Source organism: Equus quagga, chromosome 1, assembly GCF_021613505.1.
Source record: "Equus quagga isolate Etosha38 chromosome 1, UCLA_HA_Equagga_1.0, whole genome shotgun sequence".
NCBI lineage: Eukaryota > Metazoa > Chordata > Mammalia > Perissodactyla > Equidae > Equus > Equus quagga.
Window position 1 is genome coordinate 126,732,165 of NC_060267.1, and position 12,002 is coordinate 126,744,166.

Sequence of the window (12,002 nt, forward strand, 5' to 3'; positions counted from 1 at the left end):
AATACTGAGAAAGTAGATAGAAAGATGTTAGTTAATTCTGTGTCCTTCAAGGAATTTTAAACTCTTAGGAGTAATTTAGTCTAATCTCTTCAATTTCCACATGAGGAAACTGAAACTCAGCTAGGTTAAATAATTTATCCTGAAATTAACAGCTAATTAGTTGCAGACCTAGATTAGAGCTTTTGATAGAGCTAATGGTTTTTCTCTGCTCTTTCTGGTTTTGCTGTACCAGAAAGGGGGTGAGATGAGAGGGGAGCTTCGAATCTTTGGGCTGACTCCTGCGGGTGGATGAGGGAAGCCAAAGAGACTCTTAGGTGCTCTGGGCTCAAGGTGGAGAATATACATGTTATGGTATGTGTATACCTGTGAAGATTCACCTGCTAGTATGTCTCCTGTTCCTATTGCTCTAAAGTGGTCTCTGAATCCTTACCATCCACAGAAGACCTCTTCAGCAATCCTAATGTTAGAAGGTTCCTGACTCCAAGAGAGAACTATCAGAAGATTAAAATTGAAACTGTAACCTTCACATGGACAAGCTACTGTAGCATATGAACTTCTGTGTTTTCAGCAGTTAGCACAGTCCTTGCCTATAGGAGGTCCTTAATATATACTTATTTAATGAATAAATTGATGAAATAATAAAGCAGCTACAGTTTTGGACTTCCCTCACTCAAATTGGTAGTAATTTGGTTGCTAGAGATCTCCTCTTAGGTTTTGTAGCTTAAAAATGTTATGCCCAGATGCATAAAAATGATGCTCCTTGATTCACTCACTTGCCATGAGCATCTGAGCAGTTAGCTCCCAATGACCTGGCATGCCTTGATTTATTGTTCATTTGACTTAATTTACTGAAGGTCACTTTACTCTATTTTTCTTCCAGAATTCTGGCTGCATCATGGTTGGTGGTGTAGGGACTGGAATTGGCCACCCCAAGATATGTCTCTTTGGCATGATGATTATTTGAGGCTCGTTACTTTGCAGACAGGAAAGCAACTGAGAAGTAGAATTTTCTTACCCTTTGTAAGAGACATTTATATTGTAAAGGAACTCTCCATCTGTAAAGATATCTCCCTCTCTACCAGGAAGAAGGGGAGATGACCTTGTCTCTAGAAACTCTTAATCAATATCAAAGGCAAGGACTTAAATCTGCATTTGTTTATTGTGCTTGTCTGGTAACCTCCTGTAACTGACTTCCCTCCCCCTCCCAACATTGGCATTTCTTTAAGGATTAAGCATCTTTCCTTAGGCTAGGAACTGATTGCTGCGCTCACCTGTGACCGCCCAGCTCAAGACAATAGACTTGCTTCCTGCCACGCCCTCTGAGATAGCAGACCACTATCTGCTGTGTCCGTCAAGCGCTGTGCTGACGGGCAATCTTGTGACTATTGTGGGAGGGACATTTCAATCACATGTGAAACACCCCGTTTGGGGGTATATAACCACTGTGTGCACCCCACTTCTTCGGTGCCCTTTTTTCCTTTGGGAAGAAAGGCCCCGGGCCATGGTCCTCATAAAGCTTTATTTAATTTTCTCCTGCTATTCTGTCTCATGTGAATTTAATTCGTTCTCCGGCCAGACGAACCCAGGTAATGGAGAGGAAGGGTCTTCCTCCCCTACAGTGGTGATCCCCAGAGAATAAATTCCAGGTGATGGCTCTCAGTCATCTTAGGACTGCCTCTTCAATATAACTTTCGTGTAGTAAACATAGGCCCTTAGGCTGATGATGACATTTTGTAGACAGGCTGCAGTGACCTGTAGTTTTTAGAACTGTAATTGGATTACTTACAGGAGAGCAACATTCTAAACTGTGGGTAGAATATGTCCTTGTTTCTGAGAACTCTGGAAAAACCAATTTAAACAAAACTCTATACCTTGATTTCAAAAACTTGGGCTTTTATCTGGGATGGAGTTAGGTTAAAAAAAATGTTTAGGGCTATTTAACAGATTTCTATGTGTTTAAGAAATATATGCAGATTAGTAACAAAGGAATCAACAAGTTTGGAGGACGAGACACTTAGGCGGAGTTCCACCTTTCTGGCAGTTGGGCCACTCTGATTTGCTTGCCTCAGGATTTGCTAAAAGTGTTTATAACAAGTGTGGCTCCAGATTCTGGGTGGTAACTTGTAAGGCCTTGTGACTGCATGTTAATGGAGACTCTGAAAAGCTGTCTGAATTTCACAGTGATAAATTTAATGACTTCTGTTTGTGTATCATTAGCAAGCTTCTGGTGGTTACCAAAACTTGTAAACAAAGTCATTTTGCCAGTGCAGATAGTGTCTTTCTAGACCTGAATATGACCTTGAATTAAAACAAACAACTTTTGCTTATAGTTCTTTTCTGTTGAACTAGAGTAACATTGAGATGGTGTCGAAGAAAGTCACTCCTCTGCTCACAACCTTGCAAGGGGTCTCGATTTACTCCAAGTAAAAGCTCAAGTCCTTTTTCAATGGACAAGGAGGCCCTTCTCCTTACCAGGATCCTTCCTCCTCTGCGCTCCTACCCTTTTACTCAGCCTTGTCTCTCACTCTCCTCCAGCCGCGTGGGCTCCCTTGCTATTCCTCAAACATGCCTGTCATAAGGCCTTTGCCCAGGCTTTCCCCTTTGTCTGGAATATGCTCCCTGCTGGCAAACAGCCCACCTCTCCTTTAAGGTAACCTTTTCAATGAAGCCCACTAAACCCACGATTTTTAAAATTCCGACTGCCCTTCCATCTTCCTGATCCCTTTGAGGCTGCTCTATTTTTAATTTTTGTCTTTAGCATCAAACTGCCCAACCCACCCTTTAATTTAGTCACTTATTTTGTTTATTGTTTATTATCTGCCTCCCTGTTGCCATAATCTAAGCTTCATGAGTACAGGGGTCTTCATCTTCTTTCTTCAGTGATATGTGCCAAGTCCCTAAATCAGCTTTATCCAATAGAAGTTTCTGTGATGACGCAAAGGTACACGGTAGACAACTAGCCATATGTGTTAATTGGGCACTTAAAATGTGGTTAGTGCAATAAACCCTGAATTTTAATTTGTTTTAATTAAAATTAATTGAAATTTAAATAGCCACATGTGGTTAGTGGCTACCTATCATATTGAACAGTACAGATTTTGAAAGTTTATTTATTGAATGAATGAATGCCTAGCTCTCTAGATTGGTGCTTCTTACACTTTAATATGCAAAACAATCGCCTGGATTTCTGTGGATCTTGTTAAAAATGCGGATTCTGCTTCAGGAGATCTGGGGTGGGGCCCAAGATTTTGTTTGTTTCTTTTTTTTGAGGAAGACTGGTCCTGAGCTAACATCCGTGCCCATCTTCCTCTACTTTATATGTGGGACGCCTACCACAGCATGGCTTTTGCCAAGTGGTGCCATGTCCGCACCCGGGATCCAAACCGGCGAACCCTGGGCCGCCGAGAAGCAGAATGTGCAAACTTAACCGCTGGGCCACTGGGCCGGCCCCAGATTTTGTGTTTCTAATATGGTGTCCTAGGTGATATCTCCTTATACTTTAAGCATGAAGACTCTAAAAGACTAGTCCTGCCTTGCATCTTGCCTTGCTTCTAGTTTGTGTGTTTACTGAGGTGGGCCAGATTGGTTCTTCATTTCCTGGCCAAGAGCGATTATTAAAAATTACCCGTTAGACCCAAATAACACCCCCAGGCCCAAAAGACTACAAAAGGGAGCCATTTATTCCCTTATCTGTGATAAGAATATGATTCTCCTTGTCTCTTTTCCCCCTAATTTGGTTGAATTCAGTTGTGGTTAATTTAGAATTTTTTTCCTTCTATTCTGGTTGCTTCTATGTCAGTTTGTAGCTGCCTAATGTGCCCACTTGACTTGCAGTCTGTTTTTCCAGGTCACTGAAGATGTGTGCTAGTTACCCTTCACAAAGAATTTTCAGTGGTGCTGGACTACTCAGTTCTGCATCCTTCTATTATCTGGGATAGTTGGCTAAATCAAGCTCCCACAGTAAAAAAAAATCTCATCAATCTTTTCCATTGTTATAATCACATTGTTCATCTACAGAATAAACATCACCCAGTTATTCCTTAGGGAGGAGTTTAAATCTTGTTCATATGCCTTGCATTGCCACAAATCTGTGGTTGTTCTTAATTATCATGTAGTCTTTTCCAGGTGGATTTTTGTCAGAGTGGTAAATCTTGGTGCAGATCAACTTTTAGGTGTTGTTAGTATTTAACAACAATTAAGATACTGATGAATATATGTAATATTGCCTGATTTGTCATTTCCTTATAGGCTCTTCACAAATATATCAAAGGCACAATTTACAGTATCTGTCAGGAGAAAAAGGATAAGATCATCTTAAAAATTTAACTTTGTTTTGTTTTTCTCAGAAGAGGATGAGGAGTGGGTGTGTATTTGAACTCTTCTGACAAAGCCCCAGGCTGGTCTTCCAGCCTTTTCTGCTGTGGCTGTGCCTGGCCTGGGCCTGCACAAATGTTCTGGTACCTCGGTACTACTAACTGGCCCTCAGCATGTCCTGGTTTTTGCTCATTCTCTTTCCTCTAGTTAGAATGCCCTCTACCAAATTTCTGCACTCTCCCTACAGCACCACCACCTAAAGACAACCTTTTAAACACTCAAGGCTGATAACAACAATCACAGTAGTAGGTAACATTTGTTGTCCACTTTTGTGTACCAGGCACTGTGCCACGCACTTTACACATGTTGTCCCATTTGATCCTCACTCACTACAATGCTCTGAGCCAGGAGGTACTGTCATCCTTTTGCAGATAAGGAAACAGAGGCTTAGAGAGGCCAGGAAACTTGCCAAGTTCACATAGTTAGTAAGTAAGGGAGCCTGGGTTTCAGCCCACGCTGTCTGAATATAGAATCTTTTCTCCTAATTATTAGGACATACTGCCCAGATTTCTCCTTCTCCCTGGGACTTCCCTCCTTTCTCTTGTTTGATATGAGGCAAATGACATTAGTGCATTATCCTGGTCTACGTCTGAACTCCTGGCTCTCTCCCAGTCTCCTCATAGCTCCTTATACCTACCAGTGCCCCTCCCCTTTTGTTATAGGGTGATGTGGTTGTCCTCCCTGCTCCACTGCCTTGGAGGCAGGGAGGGGCATATTTTACTTATTTTTGTATCCCCAGTGTTTTCATGAATTGTGGAAAGCTATCTTGATGTGCCCTAATTTGTGTTTCTATCCAGTAAATTTTCCATAATAATGGTGGAACTTGTTATATGCTTACTTCATCATCATGCAGGAGGGGAATCCTCAGTGTACTGTATTTAAATATAGTAATACAATTGGGTAGACTCAGCTGATTTTAAAACATTTTACAACCCAACTTTACTCCTCTGAAGATGAGCCCAGGGCTCTGCCAAGAGCTTTAGGTGGCTCGTAGTTTAAAACAATGGTCGGTTGCATGTGTGCTGGTAAGTGTTTAACCACTGGTTCTCCAGGAAAAAAAATGTGTGTGTTTATTGTAATTTTTATTGTTAATAAAGGATGTGTAGCCTATAATTGATAAATAATAATAAAATAATCACTACTCTTTATTGTAAACTCCAGATGGCCAATAGATTCCCATACAGCACTTTTGCTGATTTTGTCAAACTCTTAATATCCATAGCCAGGCTATGTGTGCAACTGATGAACAAGTGCAATTCTGTCATAAATATTGTCTAATAGTTTTAAATACTGGAGAATATATCATTACTTTTTTTGTTCCACTCAGAATATAACAGTTACAGACATGGCACACTTTAAGTTTAATCTACGTATTCTCCATCACGCTCAAAGCGACAAAACAATATCGAGCCTTGATTTGTAGCATTTGCCAATTTGGCTGATTTGAGAGTACCAATGTGACTTTACTGAAAGTGGAATTGGGAAGAGATGCACAGTAGCACTCCACTATACAGCATTTCCAGCATACAAATACAATAAATGCAAATAACCTTAAGAGTATGGATCATAGTAAAAGAATTAGGAAGAGGTGAACTTTGTATTTTTATTACCTTTTATGAATATTTTAATTGTAAGTTTTATATTATAATTTACATAATTATATAACCTTATTTAAAATAATGTCTGTGTTTAACCACTTTGTTGTTATTAGTGCCATTGAGTCAATTCTGTCTCTGAGTGATGCTGTGTACAGCAGAGAGGAACCCTGCCCAGTCTTTTTGAGCCATTCTCTCACCTTCTGATGCATTATCAGACAATGCTCCACTGCTATTCATAGGGTTTTCATGGCCAATTTTTTCAAAGTGGGTGGCCGGGTCCTTCTTCCTAGTCTGTCTTAGTCTGGAAGTTCCACTGAAACCTGTCCAGCGTGGGTGACCCTGCTGGTGTTAGAAATACTGATGGCATACCTTTCAGCATCACAGCAACACACAGCTGCTGCAGTATGACAACTGACAGACGGGTGGTGCGATTCAATGAGATTGCTGAATCTTAACAACTAGACCACCAGAGCTGGCTGCAAACTAGCTTGTAAAATTCCTGAAATTTAACAATGGGCTCTTGTAAGCCTAGAGGTGGCCCCAGCACACCACTGGGTCAGTCCGACTCAAAAGAGGTATTTGGTTATCAGACGTGGGTGTGGGGAGGACAAGTCTTGAATTCCAGTTCTACCTTTTACTTTCAGTTTATAGACCAAATTACCTACTGTTTGTTAAAGCATACTGTGAGTTATAAAGTATTTTATAAGTCTTAAAATTTCCCAGATCAGGGAAGGGTGAAAAAAAAGTGCAGCTAACGTTGTTGGGTCCTCTCTTTGAGCCAGGCCCTGTGCTAAGAGATTTACTTGCATTATCTTCCTGGATTTCTTCGGACATAAGTTCTACGATTACTTTCATTCTATAGAAGGGAAAACCAAGTCTTGGAGGGAATCAGGCACGCTGCTTAGTGCTAGAGGTGAGACTCAGACCCCTTCCCTGGAAACACTCAAGGCTTCTGCTGAGGAAAGCAGAGATAACAGGAAGAGAAAAATGGCAGATGCAGAGTATGAAGCAGGCTCTTTTATCATACTTCTGTTTTCTCTTCTTCCTTATTCTTCTTGTTGATGTAGGTGTGGTGGTGGGAGAATATCCCTTTCTTCCTCCTGAATTTAAAATCATTCCATGGTTGTCACAGAATAACAGAAAGTGCATAAAAGTATAAAAGTAAAAATAAAAATGACTTCTGATTTTATCACCCAGAGGTAACCAAGATTTTAACTTTTAGGAGTATGTATCAATAAAATTTTATGTGCATAACATATAAAATTTAAATAACATATAATATGGTAAATATCAATGTATTCTTTCATTTATTTAACAATTATTTTTTCCATTGTTATTTCCTGAGTTTGGAAAGGGTAATCCTTTTGAGAGCTGCAACCCTTGGCTATTTGGGAAATAAAACCTAGGGGCTGGAACTATGGAAATAGAAGCTACCTATAATCATCACATCTTATTCTTTTTATTGCAGCCTTTTCCCACTGAAGATAGTTACCAGATATATTAACAAGCACACGTGAGTAATTTGAGCTTAACTTACATTTTCTACTTTTCTATATCCCTTGGTGGATGGCAAGTAGGAGAGCTAACGTATGGATGATAAATTCAGTATCTACTTCCTGGATTATTTCATATTTGATTTAACATTGAGGATACTTGCTGTATTTCTATGCCTGATCTATAAATCTAAATTCTTCAGAAGTCTGTTTGTTAGAGCCTTGTTGATAAGGAAGATGCAGTTTTCACATCAAAAGTGCTTATCTGTCAAAAGAGGAAAGCAAACCAAAATTCATACCTGGATTCATGCTAGATCTTCACACATCCAGCACTGTGGAGATGCCCGTGAAGAACAAAATCATATGGAGTGACATTTGGTCACTGACCTGACTAAGGGTTCTTCTGGGGCCTTTAATCTACTGCGGCAACAATCATATTTGACCACAGTCAGTGAAATGTTTCCCCTTTTACCTTCGGTTATGCAACCAGTGAAATCATTTAATAAGCTCTGTCCTACAGCTCATGATATATAAGTCCTGTGTGGTTTCGCCTAATAAATCCTTATCCCTGTCTTGATCTTCAGATGTCCAGCAGGTCATAGTACACTCTAAAGGAAATGTTTTCAGGTTTTGTGCGTAAGATTATGTTGCTTATTTTCTTATTTAAGATGGTTAAGCTATATAGAGATGGAAAAATAATGTCTAACTGAGAAGCAGAGAGAAGGTGAAGAAGGGCTATTTTGTATTGACAATTGCTAAATATAGGCAAGGTGATGTTTAAAACGTTATAATCCTTACAGCTTTTATAAACACTGTCTTGAAAACAATGGCATACAGTATGGTTAGGGCTCAAAGAAAAGCTGTCTCTTGTACATTAATCTAAGTTGCTCTGTAAAGACTGTTTCCCAAGAAATTGTAGTGGTTATTAACAGAAGCGATGTCTAGTATATTTATTTTATGGCATATTATTAGTAGCAATGATCATATTTCATTTTAAAGATAAATTTTAAAAATCGTAAAATTCATTCTTTTGAAATATTTTGATAGCTTGATTTAAATTACAGTTTTGTTACAATATCTATTCAGTTGGCATTGTTAGAATATTCCAGCTTTATATATTTAGTGATAACTAGCTTCTTGATGGTCTGTTTTTCTTTCTTTATATAGTTTGTTCTACACATGTAACCATAAACCTATAATTATATATACTTTTTTTCCTTAAAAAGAAAAAGAAAAGCCAGATGGAAGCTCTTCCTTCCAGAAATAAAACTCAGCCTCACCAGAGAATTTAATGCTTCGTAGAAGTCTTAGCTGTGCCTCTTTGAAAACCTAAGTGTAACAGTTTTCTAGTGTTGAGTGGAATAAAGTTAGAATTTAGAGTTTGCATCTCTATTCTTTGATTAGGTTTTCTTTTAGAGAGAATAGGGTCGAATTTCTTATAAAAATGCTTAGTATTATATATTTTTATAAAAGTGAGTCCTTTGGAGTTTAGCCCTGTCACTCCTTTTTCCTCCTCAGAAACAGATTTACGACTTGCTCTGTGTAGGTCATGTGCAAAGACACTGTAGATGACAAAATATAACCCTCGTCTGCAGCACTATCTCCTCTATTGTGTTTGCATCATAAATTTCATTTAATAAGATATGTCTTGTTAGCCCAGTGTTTTCCTAATTTATGATTGGCTTTTCTAATACTGTCCAAGATGAAAATCATATGAATAAATGAAGATGTTATCTTAGACATTCCTTTTACTCTTATGCCTGGAGACGAGGTAGTCTGACTTGAACAGAACCAGAAATGACAGCTTTTCTCTGAGAGTTCTGAGCAGGAATGTGAAAGAGGTACATGGGAGCCAGCTCCTGGAGAATGTTTAAAGCCATGGAGAAAAGAGTCTCCTTTTGCATTATAACACCAAGGTATAAAGAGAGTTAAATGTGTTGCATAGCATCATACTACGCAGAGTATGAGTGTGAAAGAACCTACAAGGCACTAAATTTTTGAAATCTCATTAGATGTTGCTATAACAGCAATTTCTGTTCCCACATTCAGTAATCTATTAGACTTCTAGTCAATATATTGAAGAGACTCAAAATATACTTATTCATTGGTCTTATTTTTAAAATGTACTGTTGGCTTGCTCTTGCTTTCCTCCCTCCCACCTCTTGCATGCCCCTACCAGACATAGAATAGTACCTTATAAGATTTGAAGGAATAAAAAAGAAAATAACAGAACTGAACCATTTTATATTGGGGACTTGCCAAAATAGTTTTAAATCCAATTGATAAGGAAAAGTTCTTTATAACCAGTGTCAACTGTTTAACTAATCTCGAATATATAATGTTACAAAAAATATACAGACAATACATGCATATAGTTAATTATGAGGTAGATGTGGGTACATTGTAGCTGATATATCAGGTATTTTATAGATTAAAAAAATAAGTACACAGAGCCCTTTTAAGGAAGATTTTTCCTAAGGAAGACCAGTACAGCCTAATTTTTCTACTATGTAAAAGCGGAGAAACCAAACTTCAAATCAGAAATTGTCATTTAATTTAATTGTTCATGCTTTATTTATCCCATTACTGTGAGGATGACTGCTGGTCTGTCTAATTTAGAATCTCAGTGCTACTCTGTCTAGTTTATTATCTTTAAGGTTTATCAGCTGTGCAATCAAGCTGAACTATTTGTGTTTTACTGAAGATAGACACATTGAAAGAGAATGTGGGACCTCGGGGACAATGGAACTAGTTATAACAGAGGTTTAAACGAGAACACATATTAGACCCATGCCTGAGAGAAGGACCCCCTACCCCCCCAAAAAGTATGAAGAGACACTCTGTGATTTATAATTCATTTTTAGTTTTTGCTAATTTGGTTTGGGAGCAAAGGGAAGAATATTGGAAAGATTCCATTTTACCTTTTCTCAGTAGCCTTAAAAATTTGCTTTGAACTTTCATTGCTAGAATGACATATCATGTTGATGGACTATTCTTTGTGGATATCTGACTGACCAACAATTTCATGGGCCTTGGGAGAGATTTGTTTCACAGTTAAATCCCCTCTGTGGCTAAACTTAGGAAAACCAGAATTAAATAACTATTTAGAGAAAATAAAAATGGGATATTTATTTCTCCTTCAAACTAATGTGAGTGGTAAATGTGCACGACATTTAAATTCCTTAACAGCAAGTTGCTTTGCCATTTGCTCACAAATAAAAGTTCTACAGTTCTCCTGCATATTTTCTAAATTGAAAAAATCCCCAAACTTTCTTTTTCCATGATTAGTCATGTATATCCTAGTGCCTTATTGATTAGGGCCTCTTCTGGAGTCAGGCAGATAAATACATATTTAAGTCCTGGCTCCATCACTTCCTAGCTGGATGAATTTGGAAAAATTACTTACTCTCTCTCAGCCTCAGTTTTACAGTCTGTAACATGAAATGATAAAAGTACTTCCCTAAATGATTGTTTTGAAGATTAAATTAGATAATGCATATATACTGCCTGGTTCATAGTAAATGTTCAGTAAAGAATTGCTGTTACTTTTATTACTGTTATCAATTTGTCTTAGAGCTCAAGTCCTATTGTTGAATTTCAGTAGAGCTGTTGTTATTGGTTCCTCTCATATCTTCTCTTTTCCTTTTTGGTAGACTGCCCAACTTTGAAATGTGCTTTGTTACCATCTTTCCCAATATTTTGTGACAATTCTTTTTTTTCTGCCACTTCTGCATGAGGCAGGTGTTCCTTTTCAATATCTGCTGATTATTCTGAGAGATATTATAGATTAAATCAATGTCTTTATTGAAGATAATGCCCCCCCATTATGAAATTCTTCACAATGTTATTTCAGCGAATCATTTGTTCATTCATTCATTCTTTTGTTCATTTCCTTGACATCTCTGGAGCATATTAGATACCAAAGTGACAAAATTGAATGACTCCTGGATCCTGTCTTCAGAGAGTCTAATGCACATCCTGCTATGTCCCTAATCATAGCTGATGAGCATGCAAGTTGTACAAGTGATACACCTAATTCATAGAAAAGAAAAAACAAAACTATCATGGGAAATAAGGCCTAATTTTTTCAAAACTTGTGTTATCAGCCTTCATGATTCTTGAATGTGTCCAGAAGTCCCCTTAAGAACTTCCATAACTGTTTTTATCAGCTCATATTCTAATTAAACTTGTTTTCCTTTCAACTAACATCCAAAATAATTAAAGCACACACCCATTATTATTTTGCAGTGTTGTCATTGCTTGTTTTGCAATAGTGTTGTTTTTGTGATATTTTACCCTTTCATGTGTACAGGTTGGCTTTTGTGGGAAAAGTCTGGGTGTCTATACCGATTTGTGATTTGTTTCTGTATTCCTATCAGTGTGCAGACTTTTAAACAGATCGTGTTTATAAATTGCCTGTGTGCCTCATATGAATTTGCCTTTAGTTTGCACACACACACAGAATTCACACATAGAGGACTCCTCTAGGGAGCCAAGTTTACGCTCAATGGCTGCTCTGAAAAGACAGGTGCTCATT

At 38.1% G+C, this 12,002-nt stretch overlaps 1 protein-coding gene across 2 annotated transcripts in view; it reads left to right on the top strand.

Annotated features, from left to right (window-relative positions):
* The window catches only part of FHIT (fragile histidine triad diadenosine triphosphatase), a 1,344,516-nt gene that overhangs the window by 171,373 nt on the left and 1,161,141 nt on the right, over window positions 1-12,002 (top strand). For both annotated transcript variants that reach the window (XM_046685108.1, XM_046685118.1), the window contains exon 3: window positions 7,441-7,485. The gene's annotated coding sequence lies outside the window, so the exon portion shown is untranslated. The remainder of the gene's footprint in view (window positions 1-7,440; window positions 7,486-12,002) is intronic.